This window comes from Schistocerca piceifrons, chromosome 8 (assembly GCF_021461385.2).
Source record: "Schistocerca piceifrons isolate TAMUIC-IGC-003096 chromosome 8, iqSchPice1.1, whole genome shotgun sequence".
Lineage (NCBI taxonomy): Eukaryota > Metazoa > Arthropoda > Insecta > Orthoptera > Acrididae > Schistocerca > Schistocerca piceifrons.
Genome location: NC_060145.1, coordinates 207506948 through 207525700, shown reverse-complemented (window position 1 = coordinate 207525700; position 18753 = coordinate 207506948).

The window sequence follows — 18753 nt, the reverse complement described above, 5'->3', positions numbered from 1 at the left end:
TTGAGGTATTATTGAGATTGTGTGAAGCTGATGATTATTGGAGTTTTGGTGTATAAGAGGTAAAGTAAGTGAGGAGCATATTTTTTTTGTTGGTCTTATGGAACAAGGAGGATGAAAATAGCAGACTAGAACACTAAAATAGAAGGAAGATAGTCTATACACACACTTTGTTAAATCACTAAGCAGTATATACTTTTTTTGAAGAGAGGAAGTAATTGCATATCGTGGCTCACTGACAGATGTTCAACAACAGTACATTTGATCTGGCTTGGCAAACATTGGTCTTGACATGATGACTATGACGTTGACCTAACTATTATTGACTGTTATACATTGCTGCCACTACTACTTGATACACATGATGAACATCAGATTTTGACAGAATTGCATTTACACAATTAACACTATTCAATTACACAGTAGCACTTAATGTGAATGAAAGATGAGTGAGTGTGTTTTGTGTGTTTTCCTTTCCTAATCCTACCCACCTATCTCCTAAATATTATTTTATTTGTTTGTAGTGGCTTGCACTGACACCCATGAATATTATAGGTTTACTGGTATTTGTGTATTGTAATAGTTAATAGGACAATTATCTGATATCATTTGTGTGTTTGTTATGATTTGTATGTTACTGTAAAAGCATTTGTATGTGCATTCAAACTATTGTTCATGCCTGAACTGTCTGATTAGTGAAGATAAATATTCTGAACTGTTACCTGCACTTTTTCAACATGATGTGTGACATTTGGTCGTGTTTAATTTCTGCTGATGAACTGTGTGATCAGTGATTGTAAAAAAAATTATGGACTGTTACCTGTACCCTTTCTACATGATTGGTGCCACTAGGACATGTTTAATTTGTGCTCATAAACTCTGATGAACAGTGTGATCAGTGCTAGTAAGTTTTATGGAACTGCTTCTGCTGAGAGATGTGACTTTTTGCTGTTTGCACCTGCTCAACATTGCTGGGTGCAACTGATTGACTGCTTCTACTGAAATGAAGTCACTTGTTGCTGTCTGCACCTACTCAACATTGCTGGGTGCAACTGATGAGCTGTTTTTACTGAAATGAAGTCACTTGTTGCTGTCTGCACCTACTCAACATTGCTGGGTGCCTCTGATGAACTGCTTCTACTGAACTAATGTGACTTGTTGCTGTGTGTACCTGTGCAACTTTACTGGGTGCCACAGATGGAACTGCTTCTACTGAAATGATGTCACTTGTTGCTGTCTGCACCAACTCAACATTGCTGGGTGCCACTGATGAACTGCTTCTACTGAACTAATGTGACTTGTTGCTGTGTGTACCTCTGCAACTTTACTGGGTGCCACAGATGGAACTGCTTCTACTGAAATAATGTCACTTGTTGCTGGGTGTACCTGCTAAACTTTGCTGGGTGCAACTGATGGATTGCTTCTACTGAAATGAAGTCACTTGTTGCTGTCTGCACCTACTCAACATTGCTGGGTGCCACTGATGAACTGCTTCTACTGAATTAATGTGACTTGTTGCTGGGTGTACCTGCTAAACTTTACTGGGTGCCACTGATGGACTGCTTTTACTGAAAAGATGTTACCTGTTGGTGTCCTTTTTTTGTATAAACTAATCATTGAAAACATTTTATGTGAACATTTGTATAAACTGATTTTTTGTATATTGTGTAAACTATTATGTAAAGCCACATGCATGAAAAGAAGTTGTATTGCTTACTGTATTTCATATATTAGGTTAGTAAAAGGTCAGTGCAAAGCCAAAATTTTTAACTAATTATGTGATATTTAGGTATTAATATTATCTTTTGTTTTTGTCTGTATTTTTGTGGACGAATTTGGTGGTATTTTCACCACCAATGCTGGCAAAAATACCATCAAATTCTGGCCTGTGGAGGAGGGGCATATGAAAGGTGGCTGCACTGTGCCACTGCGCCAGAGATTGCGCCAAAGAGTACTATTAAGCCGCCTCCACAGTGTGTGTTAAGAGTTCGTAGCAGTCTGTGGTTGTCGAGAGCTCGTGGCAGTGTGTGTTAAGAACTCATAGCAGTCAGTGCTTGTTGAGAGCTCGTTGTAGTCAGTCGTACCGAGATGTGCTAGTGGGCACTGCTTGTCGTGAAGTCGGAGTGAGATGTTGTAGTAAAGAGTGTTGTTCCATGTTTTATGCAGTTATTTGATGGGAGAGATAGCAGATGTTATTTGTAATGAGTGCATTTCGTCAATATATATGAAGGTAAAAACCACAATGTTCTTTTATTATTTGTGTATCTGAAATAATGTGTCACTACAGGTTCAGTCAACAAAGCATCTGGCTTGTGTTCTTGTATTAGAGTGAATTCTGGTTTTCTTGCGTAATTATAGTTTTTCTAATTTTCTTTTGTCACGTCAGTATAATTGGTATTTAAAAATTCTTGTCTTGTTGGAGAAGAACCGTGCCAGATGTGGACGTTGAGTCACACTCCCACATACAGAACAGTTACTCTTGTGCTTATTGGTGTTGTAGGTTTTATAGTTGCTGGGGACTTAATTAATTAACTGTGTTTACGAAAATTTTCTTACATTGTTCTTTGCAGTCAGATAGCGTAATAATTCTAGTCAGGGCCAACCGTTTACGAGACTTACGTAATCGGACAAACAGCTACTAAAAAGAAAAATCATTTTCAATCTTTTATTTAATTAAGCCCCCATGCAACATTTCCAGGGGCATATGTGGACTCTGACCACAATCTATTGGTTATGACCTGTAGATTAAAACTGAAGAAACTGCAAAAAGGTGGGAATTTAAGGAGATGGGACCTGGATAAACTGAAAGAACCAGAGGTTGTACAGAGTTTCAGGGAGAGCATAAGGGAGCAATTGACAGGAATGGAGGAAAGAAATACAGTAGAAGAAGAATGGGTAGCTTTGACGGATGTAGTGAAGGCAGCAGAGGATCAAGTAGGTAAAAAGACGAGGGCTAGTAGAAATCCTTGGGTAACAGAAGAAATATTGAATTTAATTGATGAAAGGAGAAAATATAAAAATGCAGTAAATGAAGCAGGCAAAAAGGAATACAAACATCTCAAAAATGAGATCGACGGGAAGTGCAAAATGGCTAAGCAGGGATGGCTAGAGACAAGGATGTAGAGGCTTATCTCATTAGGGGTAAGATACATACTGCCTACAGGAAAATTAAAGAGACCTTTGGAGATAAGAGAACGACTTGTATGAATATCAAGAGCTCAGTTGGAAACCCAGTTCTAAGCAAAGAAGGGAAAGCAGAAAGGTGGAAGGAGTATATAGAGGGTCTATACAAGGGCGATGTACTTGAGGACAATATTATGGAAATGGAAGAGGATGTAGATGAAGATGAAATGGGAGATACGATACTGCGTGAAGAGTTTGACAGAGCACTGAAAGACCTGAGTCGAAACAACGCCCCCGGAGTAGACAACATTCCATTGGAACTACTGACGGCCTTGGGAGAGCCAGTCCTGACAAAACTCTACCATCTGGTGAGCAAGATGTATGAAACAGGCGAAATACCCTCAGACTTCAAGAAGAATATAATAATTCCAATCCCAAAGAAAGCAGGTGTTGACAGATGTGAAAATTACCGAACTATCAGTTTAATAAGTCACAGCTGCAAAATACTAACACGAATTCTTTACAGACGAATGGAAAAACTAGTAGAAGCCAACCTCGGGGGAGATCAGTTTGGATTCCGTAGAAACACTGGAACACGTGAGGCAATACTGACCTTACGACTTATCTTAGAAGAAAGATTAAGGAAAGGCAAACCTACGTTTCTAGCATTTGTAGACTTACAGAAAGCTTTTGACAATGTTGACTGGAATACTCTCTTTCAAATTCTGAAGGTGGCAGGGGTAAAATACAGGGAGCGAAAGGCTATTTACAATTTGTACAGAAACCAGATGGCAGTTATAAGAGTCGAGGGACATGAAAGGGAAGCAGTGGTTGGGAAGGGAGTAAGACAGGGTTGTAGTCTCTCCCCGATGTTGTTCAATCTGTATATTGAGCAAGCAGTAAAGGAAACGAAAGAAAAATTCGGAGTAGGTATTAAAATCCATGGAGAAGAAATAAAAACTTTGAGGTTCGCCGATGACATTGTAATTCTGTCAGAGACAGCAAAGGACTTGGAAGAGCAGTTGAATGGAATGGACAGTGTCTTGAAAGGAGGATATAAGATGAACATCAACAAAAGCAAAACGAGGGTAATGGAATGTAGTCGAATTAAGTCGGGTGATGGTGAGGGAATTAGATTAGGAAATGAGACACTTAAAGTAGTAAAGGAGTTTTGCTATTTAGGGAGCAAAATAACTGATGATGATCGAAGTAGAGAGGATATAAAATGTAGACTGGCAATGGCAAGGAATGCTTTTCTGAAGAAGAGACATTTGTTAACATCGAGTATAGATTTAAGTGCCAGGAAGTCATTTCTGAAAGTATTTGTATGGAGTGTAGCCATGTATGGAAGTGAAACATGGACGATAAACAGTTTGGACAAGAAGAGAATAGAAGCATTCGAAACGTGGTGCTACAGAAGAATGCTGAAGATTAGATGGGTAGATCACATAACTAATGAGGAAGTATTGAACAGGATTGGGGAGAAGTTTGTGGCACAACTTGACCAGAAGACGGGATCGATTGGTAGGACATGTTCTGAGGCATCAAGGGATCACCAATTTAGTATTGGAGGGCAGCGTGGAGGGTAAAAATCGTAGAGGGAGACCAAGAGATGAATACACTAAGCAGATTCAGAAGGATGTAGATTGCAGTAGGTACTGGGAGATGAAGAAGCTTGCACAGGATAGAGTAGCATGGAGTGCTGCATCAAACCAGTTTCAGGACTGAAGACCACAACAACAAGGCCTATGTTGACACCAGTAGAATTATTTTGCCTGTACTTATCTAATTCTCATTTCCCCCTTGCTTCGTCCGTCATGAATAATTTTACTTCCAACGTAGCACAATCATTTAACGTCTTCTATTTCGTGGTCTCCAAATTTCATGATAACTTGATCTTTAATCTCATTTCTGCTACCCTTCATTACTTAAGTTTTTCTTCGGTTTACTCTCAATCCGTTGCGTGCGTTCATTAGACAACTTACTACGTTAAAGAAGTTCTGCAATCCTGACTTTCAGTGAGGACAACAGAGTCATCAGCGAATCTTACCACCTATATTCTTTTAACCAAAACTGTAGTCGTACTCCTGAACGTTCTTATTAGAGGTCCGCATCCATGAAAAAGCGGCTACAACGGATAGAACACGAGAGAACGGGCATAGCCTGCCAACTGCGTATTTTTAGGTTCCCGTATCTCAGTCCGTGAAAACGGAAACCTCGTAGGATCATTTTGTTGGCCGTCTGTCTGTCGCCCCAACTGTTCAAAACACTTTTTCCAGGAACGGTTATATGTATGAAGTTGAAATTTATGTCGTATGTTGAGGTCTATGGTCCCTTGGCGATGTAAAAAAGTGAAGCTTCTAAGTCAGTACAATCAAAAGATACGGCCATTTATGTCACACGTCTTGGTACTCGCAAACTCACTCAACGAAACCTACAGAGTACTTCCTAATGACTTAATCATGAAATGTGACAAGAAGAAAGGTGTCTCAGCACAAGTAAAGGAAAAAAAATCAGAGGATTATTAGTCTGTAATTATATCACAATAACAAAGATATTTTTTATCATTTCTTATCCTACTTCAGACTCGAAAATAAAACATTCTTGAATGTCTTCGAATCCTTGGGATCGATATCTTGACAGTACCATTGTCGATAACAGGCAAAAATCGTCAGTATCCTCGATTCCAGGAACGGATGATCTGTCTATATACGGGGTGGTTGGAAATTCCCTTTACAGACTTCGAGGACTTGTAGAAGCGAGTAAGTACATCGTATTTTGAATAGGAACCCAGGTCCGGAAACGTCATCCAACGAGACTACAGAGCGTCAAAGTTACAGGCGCGGGCGTCTGTAAATATACGTACACACGGGGTGATTCCGTGATGATGTTACAGACTTTCTAGGATGATGAAGAACGATAAATGTATTAATTTGAAGTAAGGATCCCTGTACCGGAAAGGAAAGGGTCGAAAGTTATAAACGAAAACCGTTCTGATACCTCTTACAGTTGAATACATGTACCGGTTCTTGTGTTGCGAAGAGTTAGGGTTGGTTCCGGCCGCGGTGGCCGTGCGGTTCTGGCGCTGCAGTCCGGAACCGCGGGACTGCTACGGTCGCAGATTCGAATCCTGCCTCGGGCATGGGTGTATGTGATGTCCTTAGGTTAGTTAGGTTTAAGTAGTTCTAAGTTCTAGGGGACTTATGACCTAAGATGTTGAGTCCCATAGTGCTCAGAGCCATTTGAACCATTTTTAGTTAGGGTTGGTAACTTTCAGTGGTGGTAGTGTGGAAAAAAACGAGAAAAAAATGTCCAATAAACGTGGGCGCTAAATTGCATACCTGATTAGCTAAGGCCATTCGTTCATCTTCGGTAATGTGAAACACATCTCCTCTACTGAGCAAGTGTTCATAGCTGTTAAGGTACGCACTTTAGAGCCCACGTTTATTGGACATTTTTTCTCGTTTTTGTCCACACTATCACCACTGAAAGTTACCAACCCTACACTTTTCGCAACACAAGAACCGGTACATGTATTCAACTGTCAGAGGTATCAGAACGTTTTTTGTTTATAACTTTAGACTCGTTCGTTTCCGGTACAGGAATCCTTACTTCAAATTAATACATTTATCGTTCTTCATCATTCTAGAAAGTGTGTAACATCATCACGGAATCACCCCGTGTATACGTACATTTCCAGACGTCCGCGCCTATAACTTTGGCGCTCTGTAGTCTCGTTGGATGACGTTTCCGGACCTGGGTTTCTATTCAAAATACGATGTACTCACTCCCTCTACAAGTCCTAGAAGTCTGTAATGGGGATTTTTCGACCACTCTGTTTATAATTATGTTTCTACGGAACCCTTAGTACTAGCACCTGGTCAAATTTTTCAGTCATTCCTCCTTTAATTTATAGATTCAACAGTAGAGACTGAAGTGTACATCACAATCTTATTTCGTTTCTAATGATGGCACCTAGTTATTTTCCTTGTAAGAGGTATGCGCTGTCTACGATATGAGAATCGCTGACCAGAGAGCAGTGTTCATTGCAGTACGAACCATGCAACTGTAGCAGTTAGTTGTTGCTAGTCGCTAGTCTGAGGTTGTCTGCGCTTGTCTGCAGTCTGCTCTGGTCGGGAATCTGGAGATGGAGTATTATTGTATAAGGTAAAGAAGCAGCGTCGCGCATCTAGTAATGTATCTGAACTGTCATCCAAATGTTTTAAAAATGTCCTAATAATAATTTTGGTGATATAAAGTAATTTTTTTTTAAAAAGCTTTCATTTCAAAAAAATCAGTTGCTTTCTTTCACAAATCACAAATGTATAAGCCAGCATTGCACGGAGCTGTGCCGAAAAAATTTTTAGGTAAGAGCAGATATATTCGCCGTTTTTTTTATTGAGGTAAGAATTTTTGCTTTTTATTCAGAATGATCTTACAGGGCCACGACGCAGCACCGCTGTCATCCAAATTTTACCAGGTTACTGAATTTATTTTTTATTATGAGGTTTAGGAATTTTTCTGTTTCGAGCTTACATTAAATGAGAAAAGAATTTTGTGGGTACATTAAATGTGAATGCATTTGTGCACGGAGATTATAAATGGGAACCAATTTTGTTCTGAGGTCACACAAAAATGAGAATCGCTATCCATAATAATTATTTTTAATTTCAATTTAATAAATTTTGCGGGGAGGTTACACTTGGCGACATCCGGCCAGGATCGTATTTCTTTGTGGATTTCTGAGAAGTAGTCATATATCTGCTCTTATTTACTTAAATGTAGTTTGCATCTGGCGCAACGCATTTACTAATTTGACACTCTTTCTTTCACAGATCATCGGCAATTTATTGCTCTTTGTTGTAATTGTTTTTGTTCCATTTTTGCTTTGTCTTTGTTTCATTTTGTGCTTAATTCTGATTTGTGAAAAATGCCGCGAAAAACTGTTAACAGTACATCGCGATGTGCAATGAGTGAAATAGCCGACTCGAATAGCTTGACCGATAATATTTATGACACTCAGTGTAATAGTGATAATCCTCTAATTACAGATAATCAGTGCGTACCGATCACTAATAATGATTTTAATGCTAATGATGAGCAAACAAATTCAACTATGTCCACCGTAAATGTAACAATTGATGACGCGGCATGTTCCGATACAATGAACGGTGCCCAGTTTGATACACCCGGTTTGCAAAATTTACGTAACGAACAGACAAATTTTTCTAACGAAAATGAACTGTGTAATCAGAATACGTCAGATTTATTTAATTCCGGTGTAGTGACCAACAGTGCACATCCGGTTAGCAAACATTTTCAGGAATCACAGAATAACCAAATGGTTACACAAAACGTGACACATACAGATACACCATCACACGGCACAGAGAATAGAGTCGCTAATTTTGGCTTGGATCAAATTATGGCAGTATTGCTACAGTTTAAGAAAGAACAAGACGACAATTTTAAACAACTTAATGAATCGTGCAAACAATTTAATGAAAGTTTCAAACAGTCGAACGAAAAACACGACAACCTTAATGAACAGAACAAACAACTTAGTGAACAGATTACAGCTGTTACCGTGCAACGTCATGATACTAAAGAACAATTACGTGAGGATACTAAGACTTGTGCTACGAACAGTAGTGAAGTAATTAGATTTGCACAAGAATTAAATAATACACATGCAGCCACAACAGAATCACTTAGAGATGAAATTAGTGCAGTCACTGAACAATGTTCAGAAGACGCAACACAGATACGCGACGAGTTTAATTTAATGTCAGCAGAACTTTCACGCACTCTGGATACGGAAGTCTATAAGAAATTTGAACAACAGATCAGCCATATTGACGAACGTTTTAAAGTGACAGAAATGAAAAGTGTTTCAGTCACTAACACGTCACAGCATACGCCACATTCCGAACATTTGTCACACTCACACAGCCAATGTAATTTAGGTAATTTACAGAGTGTACGTGACTTAGATTCCGAACAGTCACAGATAAACAGATTATCATGCAATCGTGAACCAGTTCACACATTCAGAGACGGTAACGTTGATTATAAGCAATTTTCATCCGTAAAAAAATCTAAGGTATTTAAAAATGACAGAGCACAGGTACACGCTTTGAACTGGATACGACAATTTATTTTTGTACTTTCACCAGCTAGGCCTGTAATGCAGAAACTAGCACTGGATTGGATACAACAACCTGCTTTTGAATTTTCACCGGCATTACCTGTAACGCAGAAACTAAAATTTATTTGCAGCGCGTAATTGACCCCAGGGGATTCATTACGCTTTAATGAATATGTTCCGTAGCGTGCACAGGGCCTCGAGCCGTAGTAGTCCTATTTCATCTTTAGTTTTCTGCACTGCTGCCTTCTCTTCTACTATCCTTTATATCTATCAATACAGGTCTTCAACTATCGATCTATCTAGAATTAGGAATGAGTAAAGAATATCAGATATGACAACTTTTACCGAAAGTGACAATTTTCATTAGGCACTCCAGAACTACCAGCGTAATTTTGATATCAGATAAAATTTTAATCATCAGTATGTACAAAATTTTCAGCAATTGCAGACACATTTTGGTAACAATAGAGGTTTTTCTCAACAACAGCATCAAAACCAGCCGGTTAGCATACCTAACCAACAATGTAATGTACAAGGTCAACCAAGCTTTAATGTTTCGTCGCCTACACGTATAGCGTCAGCTCCAACAAATAGTAACGCACAGCAACAAGGGAATCAGTACGTACAGAAAACACACCATTTCAATTCCTATCGCAATGCACCGTATAGAAATGACTATCATGACAGACGTAAAAGTAATGTGTACAATTTTCAGCGTACGATTAATAACAGTCGGCCTTACCAGCAGCAAAATCATCTGCAACAACAAATTATCATGAATGAACCAGACAGTAGATATCATCCCGAACGTAATACGTCAGGAAGAAAGAACAGTACAAATAGTGGAAATGCCACAGCATCCTCCCGAAAATAATAGCACGTGAGATAGAATTTGACTAGATACAGTACAGGTTGCATCTTCCAGCAACACAAGCAATGCTTTTGACACGCAGAATCTTGTTCGCGAAAATGTTATTACTTTTGACGACATCCGATACACACTTTTGCATTTAAAGACAGAATCACAACTTATGTAGACGACATTCTTATTGCAGAAGCTACCTGGTCTGAACACAAACTGATTCTTGAACAACTGTTGCAAACTTTTCGTGCACAAGGACTCACAGTTAATCTCAGTAAATCGCACTTTGGCAAAACTTCTATAAAATTTCATGGACATGTGATTTCAGCAGAAGGCATTGCGCCTGACCCGGAAAAAACTTCAAGATTTATGTGACATTACTGTTCCTACGACGAAGAAACAACTACGCAGCTTTTTGGGTTTAATTAACTTTTTTCGTAAATTTATTCATTACTCTGCTTTAGACACCCCTAGATTATGTCAATTGACGGGTAAAAACACTATTTGGTCCTGGGATAGGCAAGCACATTCTGAATTTATGAACCTGAAAGAAGCTTTGTTTAATGCACCACTTTTATCACATCCAGATCTTACTAGAAATTTTTCCATTGCCACCGACAGTTCTAACACCGCTTTAGGCGTACACATTTTTCAGGAAATTGAAGAAGATGGCACTACAGTAATTAAAAAACATCGCCTTTGCAAGTCGCATTCTGTCACCTGCTGAACGCAATTATTCTGTTACAGAACTTGAAACACTATGTGTTGTTTGGGCATTTACGAGATTTCGGCATTTTCTTTATGGAAGACACATTACTGTTTACACAGATCATAGAGCTATACAGTTTTTACTTTCCGCTAAATTTAAACACGACAGATTAAGCAGATGGAAACTTTATTTACAGGAATTTAATTTTACAATTGTTCACATCCCCGGCACACAAAATATCGTAGCAGACGCACTATCCCGTTCTCTCAGCAACAATCAGCAAGACATCGCAACCAACTTCTGCAAAGCAAATTTCAGCGTCATGTACATTCAACAAGTTGCATTTGAAAATTTCATTTCGTCGTCATTACAAGTCATAGCACAAGAGCAGAGTAAAGACAACGTATGGAAAGAAATGAAACACCTTTGGCAAGATAGGAATAATGTTACCATTAGAAACCATTACATTGTACGAAATAATATTCTGTTTCGCCGCTCTCACCCTCACAGCAACAATTGGTTATTATGTATTCCTGACAAGCTTGTTAACAAATTAATTTGGTATACTCATTTAAGTTACGCACATTACAGAGCCAGAAAATGTTTTCTTATACTGAGACAGAACTGTTATTTTACCAACATGGAGAAACGTATTCGACGAGTTTTAGCGTCATGTAAAATCTGCCAGAAAGCTAAGTCAGATACGACTTCACATATTCCTCCGTTACATCCCATTGTACCTGTTAAATTGAGACACTTGGCTGCTGTAGATATTTTTGGTCCGATTCCCAGAACTAATAGAGGGTTTTGCTACATCTTTGTCGCTGTTGAACTCACTTCAAAACTTGTTACCTTCACTCCGTTACGCAAAGCTACTGCTAAAACTGTTTCGAAAGCATTTGTAAAACATTTTCTATTCCATGTAGGGCATGTATTGAAAGTAATTTCCGACAATGGATCATAGTTTCGATCTGCTATATGGACACGTATGTTACGAGCTAGAAACATTTCTCCGATCTACACTCCTGGAAATGGAAAAAAGAACACATTGACACCGGTGTGTCAGACCCACCATACTTGCTCCGGACACTGCGAGAGGGCTGTACAAGCAATGATCACACGCACGGCACAGCGGACACACCAGGAACCGCGGTGTTGGCCGTCGAATGGCGCTAGCTGCGCAGCATTTGTGCACCGCCGCCGTCAGTGTCAGCCAGTTTCCCGTGGCATACGGAGCTCCATCGCAGTCTTTAACACTGGTAGCATGCCGCGACAGCGTGGACGTGAACCGTATGTGCAGTTGACGGACTTTGAGCGAGGGCGTATAGTGGGCATGCGGGAGGCCGGGCGGACGTACCGCCGAATTGCTCAACACGTGGGGCGTGAGGTCTCCACAGTACATCGATGTTGTCTCCAGTGGTCGGCGGAAGGTGCACGTGCCCGTCGACCTGGGACCGGACCGCAGCGACGCACGGATGCACGCCAAGACCGTAGGATCCTACGCAGTGCCGTAGGGGACCGCACCGCCACTTCCCAGCAAATTAGGGACACTGTTGCTCCTGGGGTATCGGCGAGGACCATTCGCAACCGTCTCCATGAAGCTGGACTACGGTCCCGCACACCGTTAGGCCGTCTTCCGCTCACGCCCCAACATCGTGCAGCCCGCCTCCAGTGGTGTCGCGACAGGCGTGAATGGAGGGACGAATGGAGACGTGTCGTCTTCAGCGATGAGAGTCGCTTCTGCCTTGGTGCCAATGATGGTCGTACGCGTGTTTGGCGCCGTGCAGGTGAGCGCCACAATCAGGACTGCATACGACCGAGGCACACAGGGCCAACACCCGGCATCATGGTGTGGGGAGCGATCTCCTACACTGGCCGTACACCACTGGTGATCGTCGAGGGGACACTGAATAGTGCACGGTACATCCAAACCGTCATCGAACCCATCGTTCTACCATTCCTAGACCGGCAAGGGAACTTGCTGTTCCAACAGGACAATGCACGTCCGCATGTATCCCGTGCCACCCAACGTGCTCTAGAAGGTGTAAATCAACTACCCTGGCCAGCAAGATCTCCGGATCTGTCCCCCATTGAGCATGTTTGGGACTGGATGAAGCGTCGTCTCACGCGGTCTGCACGTCCAGCACGAACGCTGGTCCAACTGAGGCGCCAGGTGGAAATGGCATGGCAAGCCGTTCCACAGGACTACATCCAGCATCTCTACGATCGTCTCCATGGGAGAATAGCAGCCTGCATTGCTGCGAAAGGTGGATATACACTGTACTAGTGCCGACATTGTGCATGCTCTGTTGCCTGTGTCTATGTGCCTGTGGTTCTGTCAGTGTGATCATGTGATGTATCTGACCCCAGGAATGTGTCAATAAAGTTTCCCCTTCCTGGGACAATGAATTCACGGTGTTCTTATTTCAATTTCCAGGAGTGTATATATCCAAGTACCAAGCTTCTTCGAAGCCTTGTGAACGATTAATGAAAGAAATTGGTAAACTGTGTAGAATATACTGCCATAAAAAACATATTGATTGGGACACACACATACTCTCATTCCAGGATGTAATTAATTCCATACCAAATGAATCTACTATGCTATCTCCGACTGTTATACTGAAAAACGTTGAACCACCTAATAAAATTAAAGAACTAGTAACCTTTCCTACATCTCGTCGACCACGACACCATGAGATAATTGACATTGCGCTGAACAACATCAAACGTGCCGCAGAGCGCCGGAGAAGACAGCAAAAACAGGTTTGTACACGCCGTGACTTTCACATTGGACAGAAGATATTAGTACGCACGCATTATTTATCCAACAGAGGAAAGAATAGGTGTAGTAAATTTGAGCTTCTATACGCAGGTCCATATCGAATTCGCAGCATTCCTCACCCTAATGTAGTACACGTCGAAACTTTGAGAACCAGAAAAAGTAAAGGCAATCACCATGTCTCCAATATTAAACCCTTTATTAAATGAATATCCTTTATGGTTTATCACACTGTAATGCCATTTCCTGATTTTTATATGACCAATGATGTAATTATATTTATGTGACTACTTACTGATGATTATCGTATTTTTTTTCTTGGCAAGTGCCCGGCAAGGTAAGGTTAGCAGGTCGCTTTTCTTGTCGTTACACATCGGACCGTGAACATTTTTCCAGATAAGCTTACATATTTTATGACCAATTATGCAATTCTATCTAGTGACATATTAATATTATCAAATTCTTTCTCCATTAAAGTCTTCAACTCTCGCCTCTATCAACTACACAACATACAAGCTGAACAAAGAAAGGCATTTCTTGTCGTTACACATCAGACCGTGCACATTTTCCATTCTTCATGTACGTATGATTGTTTTCCTGTTTTGTTTGTATGCACTATGAAATATTTAAGATATAACAAACACCAGTTGACTTTGACATTTTGCCTTATGATATCTCAACATCGTGACTATTTTACATTTTTTTTGCTGCTACATTGTGATACTCTGTGTACATTTTTTGCACCTGCACACTGTCTATGATTTTGACATATTACGTTTTCTGTCATGCTATCCTGTATGCTCAATTATATCACTAGAAACCAGTTTATATTTAATGGGTATATGATTTAAATGCAAGACATTAATCATTGTTCATCATTTTCAGAAAGCAATAACGTGTAAAAGAAATAAATTAAACAAACCACAGTGGATTACTATGAAATGGGAATTTCACCTTTCGAAATGAATGAAAGAAGATGCAATACCTCGTCACGAAGAGTAAATGGATCAGAATTAACAAGCCTTAACAAGAATATACTATACACATCGTATGATAGCAGTCTTAACTAATTTTTTCTTTCAGAATACGAGGCGATTGATGCAGGCTGTCAGACAGAACTACACATCTTAGTTTTAGTGATGAAGTATGCTATAAATAAGGAACTGTATACTATGAATAGTTGTATGATGATGTGTCTTTTTGCAGATGATAGTGAATGGTGATGAATAGTAATGAAGAATATAGTAATATGAATAATGAAGTTTTTCTTTACAGGTGATGATAATAATGAAGTTACAGTGATATGAATAATGAAGTTTTTGTTCACAAGTGATGATAGTGATAAATTTTATATGGCCACTAAACGCACCACTTTTAAGATTTTCTTTGCAGATGAGGATAATGGTGAAGTTTATATATTTACTGTTAGTCAAGAAATGCTATGTAGTTATTTAAGTATTTGTTGCAGTTCGGTTTGACAGTATGTCTTATGTCGCATGGTATGATGACAGAAGGTTTTGGAAAGGACAGCTAGAGAACATATATATTTAATACACATTTCATTACCTGTTAATTCGAAGTTAACTACTTTTCAGCATAATATGCGTTTCTTCTTTCAGCTTAATAATTCATTTTGTATTTTTTTTCCAGGAGCAGCTATTCATGAAATTAATGTGCTATAAGCAGTTGGTCATTAAACCTGTTCTAGTACTTGCATTTTTTTTTACCCATTTGTGTGTGTTATTCATGAACGTGATCACATATACTCTACTTGTTTCATAACCTTGCTACAGCTGACTCATGACAAATGACGTTACTTATCCTCATTTGCAGCAATAAGTCAAGAGTAAATATTGTTATGCCCCAGCAATTAATTATCGATCCCAAGGCAATGCATTGCTAATAAAAAAATGTATTAACAGTCCCAAATAATGCTATCAGTTTAAGAGAGTTCTGAGTAATACTGAATGATGTTTTTCTAATCACAGACCTTGAGTAATAGTTACAGTGTGTTACATTTTAAATATATCATATGTCACTTGAATGATGAGTTCTGAGTAATAGTGAATGATATTTTGTAATAATGCATACATGCTCTACACTCTTTAACTCCTGTTTTGAAGGATGACTTCTGATGTTTTGTAACTGGCCAATGAATGCCAATAATTATTTTAAATATGTCGTATGTCACTTGAATGATGAAAAATGTTTTGTAATATTCAATACTTGCTATATGTTTAGTAACTGGCCAATGAATGCCACTGTTTTTTATATTTGTATTATGTCACTTACATGCTATATATGTGAATACTAGTAGCTTGATGCTACACTCATTAGCTCCTGTTTTGAAGGATGACTTCTGATGGTTTGTAACTGGCCAATGAGTGCCAATGATTACTATAACTAGCTGAATTATGTAAATAGTATGCTATTAATTGACTCTTGTTGAATGATCACTTTTGAATAATGCATAAAATGGTTTGTAACTGGGCAATGAGTGCCAATGTTCACTATAATCAGATGACTTATGAACATTATTCTGTAATACTTCATACATAGTACAGAAATGTTCAGTAACTAGGCGATGAGTGCCACCAATTACTCAAATCAGTTGATAGACTAGTGTAATTCTCAATGATGACTGGCATAAGACTTAATGTCCTTCACCTTCTGACCTAATTACCAGGAATTACTGCAATATCCGTTTGTCCTGTCTATCCTCATGACCATGGAGCACATACTTGGTTTTTGCACTAATTCTACGTTGGTGTACCTTACAAGAACATGGTGTTGACACGACATGCTGTCTACCACCTTGAGCGATGGAGATGTTATTATGGTCCCACTGTTTGGTGTACCTAATGTACTACCAAAATGATAACATTGAATATTAATACGACATTATTCTGTAATACTTCATACATAGTACAGAAATGTTCAGTAACTAGGCGATGAGTGCCACCAATTACTCAAATCAGTTGACAGACTAGTGTAATTCTCAATGATGACTGGCATAAGACTTAATGTCCTTCACCTTCTGACCTAATTACCAAGAATTACTGCAAAGAATTTAAAATTCTTGAAGAACAAGGACTGGATAAGAAGACACAGAACATCATAGAGCAGACATTAACAAATACAAAATGCAAAGTGAAATTCATGGGAAAACTTTCAAAATCATTTGAGATAAAAACTGGGGTTAGACAAGGTGATGGATTATCACCTCTGTTATTTAACTTAGTTCTGGATAGAGTCATGGCAGAATGGGAAAAAGAACTCAAAAAAGAAAAGTACTGGAAAACAATATCACTGGGAACCAAAAAAGACGATCTTGCAATAATGGCAGATTCTAGTGAAATGGCAGTCAAACAGATAGAAACCTTAAAAGAGTGTGCAGGAAAAGTTGGCCTACAAATATCTTTTGAGAAAACGGTGTTTACAACAACAAATCTAGAAATTTCTAAGTTACAAACCAAATATGGAGAAATTAAGAGGGTACCATACTTTAAATATTTAGGAGAGAGAATTTCTGAAAAATACTCACAACAAGAAAGAATATTAAAAGCTCGTAGGGGTCTAGGGCTGGTCCAAAACATTTACAATAAAAAATGTCTATCTATAAATACAAAAATTAAACATTATAAGTCGGTAATTAAACCAATAATGCTATATGCCAGCGAAACCTTGACACTTAAAAGCAAAACAGATATGGAAAACCTGAAGAAAGAGGAAAGGAAAATCATTAGGAAAATTCTGGGACCAAGATGGACCAAAGAGGGGTGTAGATTACAGAAAAATTCTAAAATTGAAGAATATTCTAACATAGAGACAGACATGAGGAAGAGGCGTCTAAAATTCTATGGCCACATAATGAGACTTCCCGATCACAGACTTACAAAAAAAATAGTAAGATACGTAGCATCCCTTGTTGATGGAGGAGAATGGATCAAAAATGTAAAGAAAGATCTGGAATTAGCCAACATTACTACTGAAGACATGAACAAAAGAAACAATTTCAAACTTAGTGTTGACAAATGGGAGGTCAAACCAGAGACAAAAGCGCCGAGAACTGGAACAAAATGGAGCGAAGAAAGAAAAGCTGAATTCTCGCAAAGAATGAAGACCTGGTGGGCAAACAAGAAGAATAAGAAGCCCCAGAAGTGAACCATCTTTACTTAGCGTCTTCCATGTTGGGAGCTTTACGACTAATAATAATAATAATACGACATTTCAGTGTCTTGGCTACATTGATTAATTCTTCAGGGAAGAGACCTTCAGATTGTCTCACTTGGTGTTGTGCTTCTGTAGAAAGATATGGACTTTTAGTGCAGCTACGTGCCACCTACTGTGCTACAACCATGATGCAATCCTTCCCTTTCCTATCCTAGTTCTTGTAAAATGGTAATAAAAATATACTACAGTGCGTGTGCACTTTATGTCATTTGTTAATATGATTTGTACTCATTGCGTATACATTCTGTGATTTCCTGATATGTTCTGTACTACAGTGCGTGTGCACTTTATGTCATTTTTTAATATGATTTGTACTCATTGCGTATACATTTTGTGATTTCCTGATATGATCTGTACTACAGTGCGTGTGCACTTTATGTCATTTGTTAATATGTTTTGTACTCATTGCGTATACATTTTGTCATTGCTTGATATGTTCTGTACTCAGTGCAAGTGCACTATATTTTATTTCATGTTCTGCACTTATATATATATATATATATATATATATATATATATATATATATATATATATATATATATATATTCTGTGACTGTAAACTTAGTTAATTAAGAAAAATTTGTTGCTCATGGCAAGTCCAATTGACTCACCATCGCTGCCAAATTTTTGCCCCCCCCCCCCCCCCGCCCCCCAGTGGAGGGTTATGTAAGAGGTATGCGCTGTCTGCGATATGAGAATCGCTGACCAGAGAGCAGTGTTCACTGCAGTACGAACTGTGGAACTGTAGCAGTTAGCTGTTGCTAGTCGCTAGTCTGAGGTTGTCTGCGCTTGTGTGCAGTCTGCTCTGGTCGGGAATCTGGAGATGGAGTATTACTGTATAAGGTAAAGAAGCAGCGTCGGGCATATCTAGTAATGTATCTGAACTGTCATCCAAATG